General features: G+C 36.9%; 1 pseudogene; it reads right to left on the bottom strand.

Moving 5' to 3' along the window:
• Positions 1-1,288: 1,288 nt before the first annotated feature.
• Positions 1,289-4,141, bottom strand: LOC107557237 (polymerase I and transcript release factor pseudogene; annotated as a pseudogene).
• Between the last annotated feature and the right edge of the window lie 18,300 nt (positions 4,142-22,441).

Genomic DNA, 22,441 nt, shown 5'->3' with positions numbered 1-22,441 from the left:
GAACACAATTTAAGATATTTTTGATGAAATCTGAGGGCTCTCTGACCCTCCCATAGACAGCAAGGTAACTACCACGGTCAAGGTACCAAGATGATCGACAAAGTAGTCAGTGTAACATCAGTGATTCAACTGTAAAGTTACGAAGCTACAAGAATACTTTTTTGCGCAAAAAAAGCCACATGCTCGCGTCATGGTACTGTCATGAACGCGTGTCCACAAGTGACGCAGTAGAGACGAAAATGTGGAATTAAGTCGTTATTTTTGTTTTCTTTGCGCAAAAAAGTATTCTTGTAGCTTCGTAACTTTACGGTTGAACCACTGATGTCACACGGACTACTTTGTCGATCATCTTGGTACTTTTCTGGACCTTGAACGTGGTAGTTACCTTGCTGTCTATGGGAGGGTCAGAGAGCCCTCAGATTTCCTCAAAAATATCTTAAATTGTGTTCCGAAGATGAACGAAGGTCTTACGGGTTTGGAACAGCACGAAGGTGAGTAATTAATTACAGAATTTTCATTTTTGGGTGAACCAACCCTTTAACTTTTAAATGACTGTTTAGTATTCACTAGAGCAGGGGTTCCCAACCACATTCCTGGAGCCCTGCAAACACTGCATGTTTTCCATGTCTCTTTAATCAAACACACCTGATTCAGATCATCAGCTCATAGAGACTCCAAGACCTGAAATGGGTGTATCAGACAAAGGAGAAATGCAAAATGTGCAGTATTGTGGGGGCTCTAGGAACGTGGTTGGGAACCACTGCACTAGAGCATTTCGCAGTGCATTCCACCTTCCCCAGCTCCACCTGTATAGATCTGCTACAAGTTATTTTATATGCTATTTGTGCAGCAGCAGTATGTCTTAAATACTCACAGCAGTGTATCGGCATACATATTGGAAGTAGCAAGTTCTTGTATACTCCCAGAAATAAAGGTACAACAGCTGTCACTGGGGTTGTCCCTTTTTAAAAGGTACACTTTTGTACTTATTAGGTTCTAATATGTACACATTAAGGACTAATATGTACCTTTAAGGTACCAAAATGGACCCCTTAGATACAAACATGTACCTTTTGAAAAGGAACCACCCCAGTTGTCGTGATATAAATTATATTATGAACACAAGTTGTTGCATAATGCAGAATTACTTTGCTGGCTGTTCTATTGTCATATTATTAGCAAGTGTGACATAAGAAGGGAAAAACTTGATGTAATTGTAAATATGCAGTAAAATAATAATAGAGTGTAAAATATTACATTCATTTTTATCAGATAAATTGCACTCATGGAGTGTGAAGCATGATTGCTTTTATTAACACATTAGTGGTTAAGACGTGTGACATTACAAGAGAGTATTCAAATGCATCATCAGCTACACAAGCAAAAATAAAACAAAAAATAAGATGCTTCAAGCAGAGTAAAACTTTTGCAAGATTACGCAATTGCTGAAATGATACAATCTGAGCATTGAGGAAAATGGAGTTAACACATCTGAAAAAGGATTGTGCTCCAAGTAATAGCAGTGATTCATTATCATATGTGTTTAATTTAAAATCGGAGGTGCTGATGACATTATCTGTAGCTTTTTGCTGCTTATACCTGTTTTGCTTATTATAACTTTTGTGTTCTTAGGTCAATAAATGAGGCTAAGGGTTCATCGCTCTTTGGCCCATTACAACATTACCACACATGTCCACCAGGGGGCGTACAAATGTTACACAAACAGTAGTTTTAAATGGGTAAAGAGCACTGGTGCCTGCAATGCCATTCTGAAACCAAGATAATTTTATAGATATTTGTACTTATTTTATCGTCAATATGATTTGAGAGTTTCCAGTAAACCTCATGCAAAAGGACAAAAACATTTATTCGCATAATCATTTTTGGATGTTTAAATGCTTCATTTTTTTCTTTTTTGTACTATTTACTATTTGTGTAGTTTGTCACATTGAGACCAAAATTATTAATGTAACAGTCTGACTACCACAGTCTGTTGTAAGGAAATGTAACATTATTCATTAAACTCTAAGATATATAAAAGATATATATATATATATATATATATAAAAAATTAGCACTTAGAAGCAATACTTCAGGTTTTCTTATTTTGGTTTGTTCCTCCACCTTCTATAAAAAGTGAAGAACAGTCTGTGGCTCTACATGTGAGACTACAACAAGAAGGAAAATAATTGGTCACACTTTATATTAGATAGCTTTTACTACTACTGTGTGTACTTAATAATTTGATACAATATATCTATCATTTCATTAGTTACACTGTTAACTGTAACCCAACCCTTACTCCTTAACCTGTTACTCCTAAGCCCAAACTCATGAGCAGAAAATGTGGGAATGTGGTTACACAGTAGATTCATAGTCTTGTAATGTTAGTACATAGTAGTTAAGGCCACCTAATATAAAGTGTGACCAAATAATCTTCAAGAACAAAAGAACCACCTGTCCAACAAGTCTGTTGTTCATTTGACCAAGCCATCCATCTGTTATCTGTTTCATATATTTACAATTTTATGTTCATGCTGTCCATCTAGCACAATAATGTTCCCAGATACCATGTTGCATCTTATTGGTTGGCACGCCTAGTCCCCACCCCTTACCCTTACCAAACAAGATGAACTCAAGGAACTAAGTTACTTGGACTAGTACAGTAAATTACTCACTCGCACAAACGTTAGGTGAATGGAGTCACCTTAAATTGGAACCATTCTGCTGCAATAAAAGAAGCAAATACACACATGCAAAAAGACACATTCACATTCTCCTGCAGAATCCAATATCTGGACTAGCAGTACAGCACACACGCTCAGGGCTCCTACACACTAGAGGTTATGCTATGTCAGAGAACCCTGAAAACACTTTAATGGGGATGATGCTCCACAAAGATGTAGCAGAAAACAATCAGGGTTTGGCAAAACGGATGCTCTGTTAAGCAACCAAAACTCCTTTAGGCATCAATTCATTAATCAGAATCTCAGAGATGAGCTTTCAGAAATCAAATTTGACTCGATACCAATCTAAGCCTTCCATACTGTCCTACCAAAATAACGTTCTGTAACAAGTTTCTCTAATGTGTAAGCACCCAAACACACACACAAACACTAATCGCTATCTCTGTCATGGTCTTCCACAAACACCAGCTCTTCTCCCCTCTCCAGTAGCGCTCTCATCTCAGGGCTATCTTCTGTCTCGTCGTCTTCATCCACCATCTCACCACCTTCCATCTCCATCTCCTCATCTTCTCTTCCCTCCATCACTGCATTCTCCACCTCCTCTGCTTCCCCAAAAACTTCCACCATCTCGGTTCCCTGGATCTCCACTTCTCCTTCACGGATCTTCTTCACATGGAAGGTGAACGGGGGAACCTTGTAGACGGCCATTTTGGAGCGAGCATAGATGGTGTGGTCAGGAGTGAAAGACTTCACCATCTTTTTCTGCGAGGACTTGATCTTCTCCTTGCGCTCGGGGTTCACAGACATCTGATTGCTGAGTTTGCCCATCTTTTTCTCTATGTTGTGACGCGTTTTCTCCAGGTTCTCTCTGGTTTTCTGTTTGGTCTTCTCAAGATTCTCCTTGGTCTTCTGCTTGGTTTTTTCCAAGTTCTCTCTGGTCTTCATGCGAGTTTTCTCAATGTTATCTTTGGTCTTCTGTTTGGTCTTCTCCAAATTCTCCTTGGTCTTTTGCTTGGTTTTCTCCATTTTGTAATTGGAGAAAACGGTTTTGATGTTCTGGACGCGTTGCAGGCTGCTCCGTTTGATGCGCTCTGCTCGAGACTCCTCAATGTTCTCCTCGATCTCCACCTCCTCTTCATCAGAGGACAGGTCCAGATGGACTTTCTCTTTGTCCTCTCCTCCTTCCTCTGCTGCCGCTTTGTGTTCACCTTCAGCTTCTCCTTCCACAGGCTCTGTAAACTTCATGGACTTGGCCACACTGACTTTTGAAGGTATTTTCACTTCGTCCTGCAGAGAGACAACAAAATAATCATGTAATTCACATTTCTCAAAACATTTGTAAATTTATTTTCTTTCCATATCTAGATACGAAAATGAAGAAAATCAGTGGTGGGTCCTTTTTACTCAGGCCATGACTTAATAAAAAGCCCAACTACCACCTTCTGTACCAACATGCTACCATTTTGCAATAACCACTGATACTTTCTGCTGAAAATTAATAAGCCTCTTTTGCCAAATGTGTGTAACATATTTCCAAAGTAAGCACTGCCAAAACAATCAATGTCCTGTCTATTTGTATCCCATATAATGCCCTATTGTTCAGTATCCGTACTAACGTTAATGGTGACCTTGCACACATTAACAAAAGCACACCCACCCACATGCTGAATTCACAACAAGACCATTATTAGACAGAACATTTGATTTCACTGGGGTCACTGATATGATTTTATGATGTTTGTAGGATGACTACAAACATTATATTACACAATTGTATGGTTTGTATCAGTTAAAAGGTCATTCTAAAGGTTACCTTCTGTATCCCTCATTAATTCCAACTTTAGCAGGGAAATCCTGATGCAAACCTTTACTATTTGTTGTGTCAAACAAGCATGTGCATATGAAAGAGCTATTTTAAATCAGTTCTAACAGAGGTTGACACATGGAGAACATGCACGACTCAGCCAGAGCTGAGAATTGTTGTTTTCTTTCTTTTGTTGTTCTTCCATTCTTTCAACGCCCTTCCCTTCCCTTCCGACCTGTCTCCCACCCACCCTCCTGCCCGACCCTAATTCCCAGCATTCCATCCTGCAAAGCCCCTCGTTCCCAAGCACACTCTTTTACTACAGCACAATGCTCTGACTTGTTTGTAAAGGAGACATATTTTCCGTTAGTGTGATACATTGAGTCATCCCGTTTTGCTCTGTTAATGTCCCTGCCAACATTCCCAGACCAAACTAACAAATATAAAAATGTCTTTTCTTGTTGTTTGATTTATTCTTTCCTCTGCATCGAGCTGGGAGAAATGATCTACACAGGTAAAGCAACAAACAAGCAAACAATGTGTTGGTAAGCTTATGGTGCTATAAGGTTATTTGCTGCTGCTGGAGGTTTTTGTATTTGTACACAGTGTTTTCATTCATCCTACTTGTTGGTACTGCACATGGGGATAGACGTATTTTGAATTATTACACGGCTCTGTGGAATACTTGATTCTGATTGGTCAGTCCCGACATTCCGAGGTATGTTATCCCTCGATAACAACTGGTAAAAGCTGATAACACAGGCTCATCCGGGTAACTGAAGTCGGCGCTATACTCTTGCAAGGAACAGTTTTTCTTCGTGGAAGCTTTGCATTTGGTTAGCTAATAAAATATTAAAACTCAATTCAATATTATGGGTACAATTATTTAATTATGTCATCCTGGTATCACGGACTCGCTCTCTCATTTCATACAAACGCTGCTGCTGCCATTTTGCGACAATTGTTTTGTACACTGTAATGGACTATAAGATAACTAACAAACTGGAAAGTTTTTAAAACATTTTAATCTTCAATCAATATACAGTGGGTACGGAAAGTATTCAGACCCCCTAAATGTCAACAATTCTGTGTTTTTCTGTCAATATGGGGTGCTGTGTGTACATTAATGAGGAAAAAAATTAACTTAAATGATTTTAGCAAATGGCTGCAATATAACAAAGAGTGAAAAATTTAAGGGGGTCTGAATACTTTCGGTACCCACTGTATGTTATCGCTTGATTATTTATATAGTGAAATGTTGTGTAATAAGTGGTTTGACCGCACCGGATCCCTTAAATGTTCGTCTAGTTTGAACTTGCCGCTTGCTTGCAACTGCTGTGTTCGCAGAAGTTTGCGTTCAAATATTTAAACTCAGATCAATATTTTGTGTCTAATTATTTACTTATTTGTGAAGTAGCCGTATAATAAGTGGGATAATGTACATTCAACCAGTTGTTATCACGGAATAACCCCCTTTGGGGTGATACAAGACCCCTCCGAATCACGTCAGGCTCCTGATCACCCTCTCGGGGGTTATTCTGCGATAACAACTGGCTGTATGTACATTATCTCTTACTTATGTCGTAATATTTTGGTTGTTTCATGAGGATGATTTTATGTTTATTTTATGTCAAATAAAGAGAGAAGTGTAGAAGTAACCAGTTATTAAGACCAATGACAACTTTGTCAATGAGAAAATGTGAGTTTTTGCACCCAAATGGACTTTTGTGACTGCTCCCTCTACAAGTTTCACAGGCAAAAATCCATTTTCTATTGTCAAAAATGGCAGTGTACAGCATGAAGCACAGCTCACACAGAAGTCACTATCAAACCAAGCAACTTTTATGAATCTTTCATGACCAACTTGATATGAGTTAAATCTGCCTGCAGCTCTCATGCCCTCACACAAAACCCCTGATTGCACAGATTTCTATAAAAATGACTGAATTTTATCCACAAAATTTTGCCAGGCACAATAACTTTATCAAAATATTTGGTTACACTTGATTTCGATAGTCCACTCTAGACATTCTAATAACTTTAAGTAACTTTGTAACTACATGTCAACTAATTCTCATTAATTTGCAACTACATGTCTACTAACTCTCAGAGTGCACTATTAGGGTAGGTTTAGGGTTCGTAGAATAAGTTGACATATACTTGCAAAGTTTCTGATAGTCAGTATGTTGTATGTAGTGGACCCATCAAAATAAAGTGTTAGAAGATACTAAGCAGGCAGTCTACTAATACTCTAATGACTGCTAGTTGACATGTAGTTACAAAGTTACTTACTGTTAGTAGAATGTCTGAAGTGGACTATCGAAATAAAGTGTAACCAAATCTTTTTTTGTCAAACTATTTCTCTGGGTCTAAGTAAAGACTTGTTTTGTTTATTTGTCAGCTTTTTGCATGTATCAAATAAAACAGTGGAGATCTGACGGGAGAGAGGTCGTGTTGCAGGCTTGATACGGATCAAGCACAATAGCTTCTTACAATATGACAAACAATGTACTACCCTAATGAATTTTAAGGTAATGAACTTGATGCTAATGCTAACATGCTAACATAAACAGTACAGAGAAATCTATGGCACACAGTTATGAACTTGTGTAATAGTATGCAATAAAAGTACTTGCTGTAGTACAGTGTTATTTCAAATGGTTCAAATATGAAGTCATACCACGATGATGTTCACAGTATTAGAAGGGCATCTAATCTATAGCACTAAAGACCCAAAGGTCAGAAGGTCAATGATTTTGAGTAAACAACATTCTCTAAAAGCAGCTGTAATGGAGGAACAGTAAGATGGAAAACATGTTAGAGGAAGTCAGAGAGTCACCTTGGTGAGCTCACATCCCAAAGTGCCTCTCTCAAGTTAATGTTGCATTGTTCTGCTGAGCAGAGAGGAAGGGAAACACGCACTCCACCATTAGAAACGATTGGAAAATGTGAGTAAACGTGTGTATGAGGGGAACAATAAGAGCTAGGGTGTTACATTTCACATTCCCAAGAAAAAAAAAATCTCTTTGAACTTGTTTCCTTTTGAAAGGTTAGATCCTCTCAAACCATGAGATAGAAATCCCTTTAAATATTTATTATTATGCACTGAACAGTGCATAATTAGTCTATTTGTGTAAAACGCGTGATGCATTTGCTGATTGCACTGTGGATTTGAGGAAGGATTGTTTCTTCTTTTTCTATAAAGGAGAGAAATTACAAAATCTAACCACAAATCTGTCTGTCAAATCTAACCACAATGTTTGAAGACATTCTTTTTTTAATGGTGCTCCCTTGTGAAAAAGAAGTAGGCTTTTTTTTAAAAAGAGTACTTATTATGGGGGGGGGGGGGGGGGGGGAATACTGTAAGTATATACTTTAACAGAATAAAGCCTATACTTAAGAGTGAACTGAATATTATGTTATTTTTGGCACTTGATGGCATATTAATTGCAGTTACATTAAAATGCATTATAGTTTAAATGTATATATTAAATGCATTTTAGAGTGCTTTTTAGACTCACTTTTAACTTAAGTACATCTTTATTTGTAATATCATAACTGTCTTTAAAATATGGTTAAAGTGTACTGCTGAATGTGCTGATGAGCATTTATGGTAAAATAAAATATACTTTTCTATTGATTTCTATTGAAACCTGTGTGTCTTGAAATATATTTGGAATTACACATTTATAATGCAATTTAGTACATTTAAAATATATTAACTTTGAAGTTAATATGTCAGTTGACACATCAAAATAAGAGTTTTTAAAGCACAACAAAAGATTATGATTGAAAGCAATGATTTAAAATGTACTTTAAACCTTTATTACAATGTGTTAACATTATTACAAGCACACTTTTTAAAAGTGTGTATGTATGAGTCGCTTACAGAGAGCTGAGACCACATCACAGACTGCTTGACTTTTCCATGAGCCAACCACAGAAGCATGGAGGGACGTGGGCTACAGAGATTGACATAATATATGAGCACATGAACAGAAGAGTTGTTTGTGTGTCTCTGAGACAGTTCATGTTCATGTGTGTGTGTGTGTGTGTGTGTGTGTGTGTGTGTGTGTGTGTGTGTGTTTGTCACAGTGTGTATAAACACAATCTGATACAACAAGAGCTCCTTTGACTCTGTGTGTGTCACATGGTGTGAGGTTTGGTTAACTGTCTCTCTGTCTGTCTGTCTGACTACTCTCATGTGTTTGCAGGTACACTCTTAAAAATAAAAGTGCTTCAAAAGGTTCTTCACAGCGATGCCATAGAAGAACCATTTTTGGTTCCACAAAGAACCATTCAGTCAAAGGTTCTTTAAAGAACCTTTTTACACCACAAAGAACCTTTTGTGAAACAGAAAGGTTCTTCAGATGTTAAAGGTTCTTTATGGAACCATTTAGACAAAAGGGTTCTTCTATGGCATCGTGAAGCACCTTTATTTTTAAGAGTGTAGGTTTGTCATATGCTGATATCAGCTTGCTTCAACCCCAGCTGGTCAGCAGAAACGTCCTCTCTTTTATACTTTCATTCATCCGCCTCTTTTGCAGGGCCTTTAATGCACTGGAAAGGTTCCATAGACTTAGATGCCAATAAAGAACCTGTATTTTTAAGAGTGTATGGTGCTTGTTTTCTTTTAATGATGAATAGTCATTGCATGGCAAAACCTGCATGAAGTTTTCTTTTAAAATATTTAGGTTTTTGTTCCACAGAAGAAAGAAAGCCACACAGGTTTGAAAGAACATGATGGTTGCATTTATTGACAGAATTCTCATTTTTGGGTTAACTGATCCTCATTAGAACAAGGAAGTTAGCTGAAAATGTTTTCCACATGTCAGCAGACTGATAAATGAAAACTGTGTGTGTCGATGGTGGAATATTTCCACTGCCTCACAGAAGTGTCTCTCTTCAGTCACATGTGAAGAGCTCTTTCACATCTGCCTGCCTCCAGCCTGCCTTGTCTCCATGGCGATGAGGGATTCCCTCCCAAAACACCCTCCACCCCACCTTTCCATTCAAAGCTAACCACCACACCCACAAACTCCAGCACAGGGTCAGAGCAGAGGGAAAAAGAGTGGGTGTGGGGTTTTCCCAAGAATATCTGAATGTGTGGAAGGGAATCCTCAGGACATGTTGCATAACTTTGCCATGGCAGGAAATGGAAATGTGGAGCACCAGGGTAGGGAGTACGTGTGGAATGTGTATGTGTTTGAGGAGCACAAATGGTTTTGGTTGCCTAACATTCAGTTACACACAAATCAAAAAATCAACATAAGCACACACTAAAAGTGACACTAAAGTTGATTATCGATTTCAGTTTCCCTTATGTCTCATTTAATTAATATTCCCCTCCATCAGAGCTCACAAATATCATTCATGCTATTAAAATCTGCGGTAAAACTTTATTTCGATAGTCCACTTTAGACATTCTATTAACAGTAAGTAACTTTGTAACTACATGTCAACTAGCAGTTAGTAGAGTATTAGTAGGCTGTCTGCTTAATATCTTCAAACACTTTCTTTGTCAACATTCTACTAACCCTAAACCTACCCTAACAGTCTACTCTGAGAGTTAGTCGACATGTAGTTGCAAATTAATGAGAATTAGTTGACATGTAGTTGACATGTAGTTACAAAGTTACTTATAGTTAATAGAATATCTAAAGTGGACTATCGAAATAAAGTGTAATCAAATCTGCTCCTGCACTCTAAAAAATGCTGGGTTAAATACAACCCAGTGCTGGGTAAAATAGGGACAAACCCAGGAATTGGGTTGTTTTGACCCAGTGGTTGGATTACTACGAAGAAGGTTGGGTTAAACATTTAACCGCTAGAGTGTGCTGATCCATCTCCCTGGGTTGGAGCTTGGAGTTTTAACTACCCTTCCATTCTATTGGACCCTTTTCAAAGACTTTGTTTCCACATATATTAACATTGTAAATCTATTTTTTGTATTTCCATTAAAAATAATAATCATGTATGTTGTGTTACCTTACCTTGGCATTAAATACAGTTAACTCAATTAACACAGTTAACTAGTTAACACTGCTGTGTAAGTGTTTCTAATACAACAGCTGAGGGAGTGACTGCAAATTTGACACCTTTCTCACTTCTGACTAATGTAAGCAATCTCTCAATATTTTTCCTCTTTTGTAAAGTCATACACTCTAAAAAATGCTGGGTTGTTTCAATCCAATGTTGGGTCAAATGTGGACTAACACAACTGTTGGGTTAAATTTTGGTAAAATTTTTAAATTAACTTTTTAACCCAACAGTTGGGTTAGTCCATATTTGACCCAACATTGGGTTGAAACAACCCAGCATTTTTTAGAGTGTAGGAATGCTGTCATGGATTTTTTTCTTTTGCTATTGAAGCAAATGGGAAAGCAAAAATTATATTTGCTGTAGTATCTGTTCACCACTATAGAAGCTTTTCCAACAGTTACGACTTCCACTTCTGAAATGTGAATAGAGTTCATAAAAAAAGTAGCCAAATTGGAAAAGAAATTGTTTCAATACTGGATGCATTAATCAAAAACCCGGGAAAGAGGAAAACTATGCTCTAAATACAAATGTATTGTTAATAATTAAAACTAGACAAGGAAAGTTTGGATAAATACAAATGGATAGATAGACAGACCGACAGATCGATTGCTGGAATCACTTTCGGAACATTGTTTTTTTCAGCTGATGAACGATAAAAACAGTGACAGCCAATCCAGAAAGAGCCAAAAGCACCACCAAGGCAGCATTTTCACCACATATTTACGATTGATAGTTTTCAAGGTATATTCCTCCCAAATGCAATGTTCTATTTTGAAATTCAATTTGGATGCTAAGAGGTTAGTGTTACGTTCATTATTCACACAGGTTTTCATTATGCAGTCATAGGACTGCAGCCCTGAAACTAGCCTCCACTACCGCACAATAATGCATCTCAAAAGAGTTTGAGATTTTAATAAACAGAGCATTAATGTGCATTGGTGTGGATGCTATATAGTTATTGTTACAGGGATTTTTATAGTTATTGTTCTTTGTATGAACGGCCTTTAATGTGCCGTCACAGGCGTATGTTCTCCCATCGGAATTCAGAGTCTGAATTAACCGTTCTTTTATACTGATAATCCTCCCTTATTATATTAATGGACGAACAGAAGGAGAGAGAATTGGGAAAATATTTGACCCTAGGGAAAAGAAGAGTCTTTTCTTTTCTGCTGTTCTTTTGCTGAGTTATTTTTCTACTTTAATGTTTCAAAGGAGAGAGAGAGAGAGAGAGAGAGCGAGAGAGAGAGAGAGAGAGAGATTTGACTATATAAAGAGATGGTATGCTAGCTTTCCCTGCAGGGAATATTGTTTGATGAGTCAGAGAGGCTGTTGTTAAGATACAGAGAGCTGTTCAACTGTTACAACACCAAATTAAACTGTTTGATGTCATAAACACATGGTGTTTCCATGGCAACCGCACAAAAAGATCATCATGGTGACCGTCGAGACAACTGTGGCAATTGTGTGCTTAGCAATTGCGGCTGTCCTTGAAGATTCACATCCATGTGGAGTTCAGTGTAAACTTTAGGAAATCACTCATGCTATAAAATGGCAGATCTGGCCAGCTTCCATTGGAACGCACTGAAAGTGAACATTGACATAGAGCATCTGGAACTCACAAAGCAATTATTTATTTCCATATTCATCAACAACAGACTGTTCAAAATGTTTACTAAAGGTTTGGGGCATGGTGCATGGAGCAACTAGTGCGTTCGTTGCCATGTTGAGATTTATAAGCAAAGCAGGCAGTTTCCAGTCTGTGGCAAGCTGAAACCCTTTTCTCAGACTGATGATTTCCCATATGCAGCACAGTAAAGAATATTTCGCTTGTTACTCAGAACATGTAGTTGCCATCGGCCCGTTCTGCCCACTGATTTAGAGTACTGCCCGGCACCACAGTCATGGTTGCCATGGTGCTGCTGAGTTACTCTTTCCAATAACAATGGAGGAGAGAGGTGTGTTTACACAGAGATTTATGACTGTGTGGAACATCAGCACATCCTTTCTGTACAGCCGTAGTAATGTACCAAATGCTCCCCACAGCAAAAAAAATAATAAAAAATACTGATTTAGACTTCTGTTTCTTGTATTTCCATACTTTTTTTTTACTTTGAACCAAATGCTACACAATCCCTGAATGCAAATAATGTTTATGAAATTTGTGTTATTATTATTATTATTATTCCATTTTATTTATAGGTGCCTTTCATGACACTCAAAATCACCTTACATTGAATCAGTCAACCTTAAACAACAATAATAATTATTACAGCCTAAACATACCTAATACAAGAATAAAAGCTTGCCTAAAAAGATGTGCCTAAAGGCAAGATTTATGAAGAAGGTCAGATAAGTATGAAGGAGCAAGATTATTAAGTGCCTTGTAAGTAAGGAGAAGGATTTTAATACGGTATTTAACCGGGAGCCAATGCAAGTGTTGTAATATGGGAGTAATGTGTTCAGTTATAGGAGTTCTGCAAATAATTTGTGCAGCTGAATTCTGTACTAGCTGAAGTTTATGGAGAAGACTATATATGGTAAGTGACTAAAGCACGGATTGCTTTAAGGATTGCTGTGCTCTTTACCAAAAGAGCCGGACGAAGACGATTAATATTACTTATGTGGAAATATGTAGAGCGAATGACATTATTTATATGTGCTTCGAATGATAAAGTACTGTCAAATGAAATGAAACCCAAACTTTTAACCTGTTTAGACACAGACACTGAAAAATTATAATTATTCACTGAGGGACATTTAGAATTGGCCAGATTGTTTTTTGAGCCAACAAGAAGAATTTCAATCTTACCACTATTTAGATTAAAAAGATTTGATGTAAACCACTCTTTAATCTCAGCTACACAATCTGAGAGGATAGATGGAGGAAAAGTAGAGGTGGGATTGGAGGACAAGTACAGTTGGGTGTCATCAGCATAGCAGTGGAACTGAATACCACATTTCTTAAAAATATTATCAAGAGTTAGAAGATAAATAATAAATAAGAGAGGACCCAATACTGAGCCCTGCGGAACCCCAGTAGTAACATATGAAGGCTTTGATGTAAACTTCTTCAACTGTACAAATTGAGTATGACCCGTTAGATAAGATCGAAACCAAGTCAGGGCAGTACCCATGTTTCCAATAGACTCCAATCTGTCCAACAAAATACTGTGCGAGATAGTATCAAATGCTGCTCTCAAATCAATCAAAATAAGTATAGATAGAAGTCCTGAATCAGCAGCTGCCAATAAATCAATGAAACCCAAACTTTTAACCTGTTTAGACACAGACACTGAAAAATTATAATTATTCACTGAGGGACATTTAGAATTGGCCAGATTGTTTTTTGAGCCAACAAGAAGAATTTCAATCTTACCACTATTTAGATTAAAAAGATTTGATGTAAACCACTCTTTAATCTCAGCTACACAATCTGAGAGGATAGATGGAGGAAAAGTAGAGGTGGGATTGGAGGACAAGTACAGTTGGGTGTCATCAGCATAGCAGTGGAACTGAATACCACATTTCTTAAAAATATTATCAAGAGTTAGAAGATAAATAATAAATAAGAGAGGACCCAATACTGAGCCCTGCGGAACCCCAGTAGTAACATATGAAGGCTTTGATGTAAACTTCTTCAACTGTACAAATTGAGTATGACCCGTTAGATAAGATCGAAACCAAGTCAGGGCAGTACCCATGTTTCCAATAGACTCCAATCTGTCCAACAAAATACTGTGCAAAATAGTATTAAATGCTACGCTCAAATCATGCAAAACAAGTATAGATAGAAGTCCTGAATCAGCAGCTGCCAATAAATCATTGGAAATCTTAACTAATGCAGTCTCAACACTATGATGTGAATGGAAGCCAGATTGAAACTGCTCATACAAACTATTATCAGAAAGATTATCCTGGACCTGGGCTGCAACAATCCTTTCCAGTATTTTAGAAAGAACAAATCCAATACATATCCAATCATTAATATTTCTTTAGTCAAAAATAGGAAAGGCCAAATGGTTTACAGCTGTGGAATGCAAAGTGCTATTTATATATTAATCTTAGAAAAGAACCACTGCATGGTGGGAGTAACTACTAAAATTAACGGTTCCAAAAAGGTTTTTTTCACAACGTCATTAAATAGCCATTTTAGGTTCCCTAAAGAACCTTTCATGCAACAGTGAACATAACCTTTTTCTTAGAATGAAAAACATTTGATAATCTGATGAACGTTTTCTATTTTAAAGAAACTTTTGTACGATGGAAAAGTTCCATGGATGTTTAAGGTAATCTCAGCTACACAATCTGAGAGGATAGATGGAGGAAAAGTAGAGGTGGGATTGGAGGACAAGTACAGTTGGGTGTCATCAGCATAGCAGTGGAACTGAATACCACATTTCTTAAAAATATTATCAAGAGTTAGAAGATAAATAATAAATAAGAGAGGACCCAATACTGAGCCCTGCGGAACCCCAGTAGTAACATATGAAGGCTTTGATGTAAACTTCTTCAACTGTACAAATTGAGTATGACCCGTTAGATAAGATCGAAACCAAGTCAGGGCAGTACCCATGTTTCCAATAGACTCCAATCTGTCCAACAAAATACTGTGCGAGATAGTATCAAATGCTGCTCTCAAATCAATCAAAATAAGTATAGATAGAAGTCCTGAATCAGCAGCTGCCAATAAATCATTGGAAATCTTAACTAATGCAGTCTCAACACTATGATGTGAATGGAAGCCAGATTGAAACTGCTCATACAAACTATTATCAGAAAAATTATCCTGGACCTGGGCTGCAACAATCCTTTCCAGTATTTTAGAAAGAACAAATCCAATACATATCCAATCATTAATATTTCTTTAGTCAAAAATAGGAAAGGCCAAATGGTTTACAGCTGTGGAATGCAAAGTGCTATTTATATATTAATCTTAGAAAAGAACCACTGCATGGTGGGAGTAACTACTAAAATTAACGGTTCCAAAAAGGGTTTTTTCACAACGTCATTAAATAGCCATTTTAGGTTCCCTAAAGAACCTTTCATGCAACAGTGAACATAACCTTTTTCTTAGAATGAAAAACATTTGATAATCTGATGAACGTTTTCTATTTTAAAGAAACTTTTGTGCGATGGAAAAGTTCCATGGATGTTTAAGGTTCTTCATGGAATCATAGATGGCCTTATTTTTAAGAGTATACCTGAACATAGCAATATTACTAAAGTTACTAACTTTACCTGATTTTTTCAGTACACTGACAGCAGCTCAGTTTTTGTAAACTATAATACATTTTAATTTACAATTGCAATTAATTTGCAATCAAGTGTCAATAATCACTACATTCTGTTTGTATTTGTAGTATACATTTTGAAGTACTTTTCCTGTAATAAGTATGCATAAGTGTGCTTCTTAAAAGTTTTTTTGTATGCTGTTTTTTTTGGTAGCACTGTGAACTAGTAGTAGTTCAACTGTAGTTGAACTACTTTAAATTAAAAGTAGCTTGTAGCTCATACAGTTTCAAAGAAGTTTACCCAACACTGAACAAAAGAGAATCTTGAGAAGGAGAAGAAGAAAGATGGAGGGTAGGCGATCGAGTACAAACAAGATAAAGCCTCTGCCAAACTGAGAAACATGGGCCAAAAGCCAGAGTCATGCTGTTATGCCTCATGCCCGCCTGAGGATTAACTGCACAGAAACAACTCAAAAAGACACAGAGCAATGGGCCGTGCCAGCAGTGGATATAGTCATCCATTCTGCTGTTGCCTTCGTCTGGGCATGGGGCTTTTTGAGCGTCTGCTCCAGATCAATTACAGAGAATAACCCAGCCTCATCCACAAGCCCTCTCCCCCTCATAATCAAACAGCTATGCAGCAGATCCTATTTATAGCAACCACTAGTGCTTTTCCTTCCCTTCTCACAGATGTGTGTGTGCTAGCTGTGTTTTAGGAGTCCAGATGGCTTTCTATTCTCATAACTTCACCCTGCGCACGCTTCTTACTGACTGTTTCACACACTTTTCTTCTAATTCTCATTTTTTCCTGGTCTCATGCGCTCCTTCTCTCTCTTTGGTCAGTGGAGAAAGCACTGAAATTGCTTCCAAAGTGACATAAGACTAATGAGCTTTTCTACATGAAGTAGACAACAGGAGTATTTCTGTGCCATATATGGTCTACCAGTGTTAGGGCCAGATAAAATACATTTAGTTATCAACTGATGATTGATGTTAATTATATAAGTTACATGATGCAGTTAAGCATTCCAGTTTCTGAAAGGTGGACAAGATCCAAGTTTTTCCTTCTAATTTCAGGCTGTGTATTTCTCACAGATCTTTGCTTGCCTGAAATATCCAATCTCTGTGATACCGAAATGTCTTAAAATGCCAATGCTACACATCCAGGTTGAGAATTTCTGGACGTAATAATAATAAAAAAAGTTTGAGCTCAGGTTAAAGGTTCTGGAGCTCGTGACATGGATAGCTTCACAAAGTCAGTCTTTTGAAAATCGGCAAGACAAATTGTCCATATTTCAACCTATACTTAACAAGAACAGCCCACTTAGACAGGAAGAGACTGAAACAAACCAACCAGTTCAGTGGATGTACATGACTAAAACCGGATCCAGCCCTTAAAGCAAAGTGGAAAGGTGTACCGAAAGATCTATTCAATGCACTACAAGCCTTAAACAAAACAATATGTTTTAATGATGCATTGCCAAAAATCAAAGATTTAATGGCACAATAAGCCACGCAGTACAGTGCAAGCAGACCGCTACCAAAGCTTGTCATTAGTGAGCTGCCAGTGGTATCATTATCTGGCCCTAATTGTAGCAGCCTACAAACTTGAAAACAGTTCCCCTTGGACTAATAAAAGCCTGTGTTTCCCTTGTTTTGTGCATTATGCATTATAGTGTGTAAACTATGTTGAGTGTTTACATTTCTGGAATTATAACTATATGTTAATAAATCTGTATATATTTTAATGTGTCAATGTGCATAATTATGTGTTAATAAATGCCTATTGCATTTGCCTAAATATATCAAAAGTTTGGGATCAGCAAGAACAAAATAACTGGAGGAATGGCTGCTGAAAATAATATTTTACAATATAATAAAATAGAAAATCCTTCTTTTAAATTGTAATAGTATACACACACAATATGTTAGTTTTTTTTTTTTTTTTTTTTGATAAATGCAGCCTTAGTGACACTTCTTTGAAAAACGTTTGAAACTATTTGTGTTTGAATTTGAGCTGGTTGATCAGACATCTGACCTTAAGAAAATAATTTATATGTTTTATTATGTATTTATATTAGGCTATTTGTTTTATTTTTATATTTAATATGAAATTTGTTGGCTTGCATACCTCATTATTTAGACCTTTCTTTAAAGGAAAAACAAACTTGTAGAACGTTGCAAAATCTAAAATATCATGGCAACTAAACGCAAGACATTTTTACTTTTACTGTTAACCAAAACACACTGTACACATGCAATGTTTAACTCACATAACAGCTATCAGTAACAGTCACATCAAACATGTTCAAGAGTTTGAAGTTCAGGCCAATGAGCCATCAGGATTTTGGAGGCAGGGAGTATCAGGGTGTGAAAGGTACTGGCAGGTTTATAAATGCATGTTATACTGGGAGGGTGGAACAGAGTGGTTGCAAAATGGGATGAGAAGCAAAAGAGCTGGATGGAGACAGGGGAGTGAGGATGCCTGAAGTATGAATCAGCACGGTAAATATGAGCTCCACTTTGTGAAGACACCACACCCTACCACACAACCCTACTCTCTCATTCCTTTTCCTGCCTTTACTGGATAGAAGAGGAATAAAACTGGAATATACCTCTATATTCATGCCCAGAGGGCCCAAGAAGCAACAATAAATGCAATTAAAAGGTTTTAGAGGTTTATTGTAGCTAAGCATTTAAAATAAACCTTTGAATTTAAGCGACTTTATTATGTGTTTTTGGGTCAACTCATAGGGGCTGACATGTTTGAAAAAACACCTTTAGTAACCGCTAATGTTATTGGACGCTTTTGCACACAGAAAAAAATTACCATATCTGACTGCAAAAAGAACATTTCTACAGTGGGATAAACAAAATATTACAGACGTCACTTTTAAGTCACTCCCGAAAATCATGTTTCATTCGGAAATCTGTCCTATTAAATAAAATGGGGTTTAAAATGGATGTCCTAATGAGTAAAGTGTAAAAACTGAAAAGTTGCAAAATCCAAAATATTATGGAAACTTAATGCAAGTGATTTTGAATTTTACTGTTAACCAAAACACACTGCACACATATAGTGTTTAACTGGTGCCAACTGATCTGAAAACTATTTTGTCCCACTAAAATGAATATCAAACACATAATGAAAGTGATAAAATTATGTCAAAAGAATGTTAGCGCAAGATAGAGAGTAGCAGAGAGAGACAGTTGTAGCAGCAGCAGATAACACGATGAATGTTTATGATGATATAGAGGGGTCAGAAAGGTGAAGAGTCAGCAGTACTAACCGGTAAGACCCCCGGGCAGCTAGTTTCTAGGTAATAGCCTACAGTTATGATTCCTATCTGCTTGAAAGGAAAAAGACCAACATCTCTATAATAATTTGTCTTGATTATGTTTTTTTTTTTATTATTCAAACCAGCAATAAAGTGTGACAATAACATAATAAAATGAGCTTTAGTACAAATCTGTAATATTGACTCAATATTGACCCATTAACTCATGACTCGATATTGACCCATTAACTCATGACTCTAGAATGTCTGTCAGACAAACATTTCACAAATTATGAAATATGGAACGTTGGCCTACTGTGCTAAAGTAGACAAATGATTAGAATACTCTTTGTCCTACAAAACATTGCAACACATCCATGAAGCATGCAAATCAGACATGTATGTAATTATCTAATGGTTGGATTTGCATGCCATTGGTGAACAGACATGGCTCTGATGAGTTCAGTACTTTGCATATGACATGTATTAGGCCTGAAACATATGTTATGCAAGTGCATGAATGTAAACACTTCTACAGTGACTACTAAAGCTTGATTTCACACGACCAGAACACAATTCACACATTCTTAGCATTGCAACAAAGGGTGCCATAGTTGGCATTATCATAAACTGTTTTTGAAAGTAAATTTTCCAAACCAACTTCAAAAGAATTAGCGGTGATGACTTTGGTGTTGCTTCAGGTCGCCGGCCCGGCATATGGGCAAAAAAAGTTGAGCTTACACACACTACAAACACTACAGCCAACAGCCAATTAACGTAGATTCTGCACTTGCATGAGAATAAATAACTCTCCTTACCAGCAGGTGGCAGTAGTCTGTATTCATTACTCAAAAAGGGAAACCCAGAAGAGCTTGGACTTTAAAAATTAAAATTAAGCCTTCTTGCTTTTGTCAATTTAGTTTTTCTTCACATGCATTGGTTCGCTAAGCACAACACCAAATCAGAGCGATCTCTCTCACAAATGGACTTTGCTGCCAATTCAACATGCTCAATCAGCCAAAAAGCCACCAACAGGGCTCAGACTATTTCAATGGAGTGGAACACACTGCAAAAACTAGGCCAAGAGCTGATCACAACAGCCCGATATGTCCAACCGTCACAGTCTTTAAATCAATTACTGTTATGACGGAAGAACGAGTCACTTGATTTGCCAAAGTTTTGCAGGTTTGTGTCATCAAATCTTTGAAAGATATTCAAAATTTAGTTTGAATTTGGTTTATTTGATGAAAGAAAATTAGATATCCACTATCAAAAATATATATTTCGCTTTATGTCTCTGCAATAATATATACTCGTTAATTTTGGATGGACAGAATACATTATTGGCCAAAAAAATTTTTTTTTTTAAATCTGATGGCGAAGTCAAAAGTCTGGAAACTGAAGACATAACACAAGAATGCACATTGTATGGGACGCTTGCAATCAGTGGTGTAGTGGTGCCTTGAGAAGTGGGTATATTCTTAATTTATGCCCCCATTTTTTTAAGCGGCCCAGCAAAGGATGAACACCCGGTCTTATAAACAGTGACATGTAAGACTAGTCTTGCATATTTAGTTTACCCCAAAATGGGCCAGTAGTATTTGCACAGTCACTTAACTTCTGCTGCTTGACATCACATCTCTGCAATAATATATACTCGTTAATTTTGGATGGACAGAATACATTATTGGCCAAAAAAATTTTTTTACCTTTTATAATACCTTTTTTTTTGTCTAATTGACAGGTTTTTAAATTGCTTGACATCACAAAGTAAGGATCATTATGAAATTAATATTAGCCATAGAAGAGGTGCAGATTTTGCAATAAAAAGACTGCAGCAATTAATGCAACCTGTAGTAAATGACATGCTATTTTCTTAAGTTTTATATTCAGAATCGTACGAGAATCATGATCTCTATTTGAAACCAATAAAAATGGTGATTCTCAATTTATCCAGAATTGTGCAGCTCTGCTCCTGTGTGTCACTGACTTTGACAGGCAAATGGTAATTTTGAGTTCTGACCGAGGGGGGTAACAATCATTTCAGAAGTGAGGGGGACAGAAATGTCAAATATAATAATACCTTTTTTTTTGTCTAATTGACAGGTTTTTAAATTGTTGTTGTTGTTGTTATTTTCCTATATCTTACTTTTAATTGGCTGAGAAATCAAATACACTGCTGGACAATAACCAATAATTTGTATTCTATAATATTTTTCCTATATTTTCCTAATGACAATTTGTTGCAATGATTTGTTTATATACAAACACTTTTTTCCATTTTTATCACAGAATACGGCAGAAGATATATTTTATAGTTTCTATAGCCAACTGTAATAAATGCTATGTCAATTAGCACTGCATTATTCAGATGCATTTTTTTTTTTTGCCTTGGAAATGACTTAATAAAAACACACATAAACCATATATTTTCACAATCGTGTGTTTATTGTCTTCACGTTTCATCAGTCAAAGCATTTATTTTTATTCAACTTAGCTACAGCAGAGATTGCTTTGGCCATGATAGCTGGATGCCTTTATCCATATTAGGGATTTCCTGGAACGTCATAAGGCGCATTTCCATTACAGATTTGCGCAAAACTTTGGCGATATTTTCTGAATGTCGATAAAAAAGTATTGCGAAATGACGGCGTTTCCATTAACCAATGTTATGCGGCTAAAACGTAACCTTTTGCCTCTCGCAATAAGTCATGGCAACGGATTTTGGCGGGATTTTGGCTATATTTATTCAAAGGAGGCTTATGCGTGTATCTTTACAGAAGCAGCAAAGAGAGCCGCTTCAGAAACATGCGTGGCACGGCTGGAATAAACCATAGACTGTATAAAAACATAAACACAAGCATTGAGTGGCCGTAATCAGCTTCAGTGACCGTATCAGAGCCACACTGCACCGCAGACGTGTGCAATGTAAATTGTCTAAGCATTAATAGTAGGGAAAGCCCCTTATACTGGAGCGCGGCCACTTATGAAGTGTTTCTTGGAGGTTATAGTACGTTGAAGAATGATCATATGACTTTTTACATACGCCATGTGACCTGTAAATGCGAAAAAGCCGTTTCCATTGCAGTTTTGCGAATTAATCCTTTTTCGCATTGCCTGAAAAACCACCTCATGCAAGCGTAAAAACTTTTTTACGATATATGGGCGTTTTTGCGAAATTGACGCATTTCCATTAGGCGTATTTTCAATTCGCAATTTCAATTTGCGCAATTTGAAGGGTAATTGAAACGCGCCTATAGTTATTACTTCAAGAGTCAGTTTTGGACTTTCACTCAGGCTTTGAGTATGAATGAATCACACTGCATGGCAATGTTTACGCCTCGGTGCTGACCACATCACTGTCTTTACTGGGTGTTTTTAGGGAATATTTGCATTTAT

The sequence above is a fragment of the Sinocyclocheilus grahami genome, unplaced genomic scaffold, assembly GCF_001515645.1.
Source record: "Sinocyclocheilus grahami isolate Dianchi unplaced genomic scaffold, SAMN03320097.WGS_v1.1 scaffold594.1, whole genome shotgun sequence".
In the NCBI taxonomy this organism is placed as follows: Eukaryota; Metazoa; Chordata; class Actinopteri; order Cypriniformes; family Cyprinidae; genus Sinocyclocheilus; species Sinocyclocheilus grahami.
The sequence above is the reverse complement of the archived record's forward strand: the minus strand, read 5'-3'. Positions and strand labels throughout refer to the sequence as shown.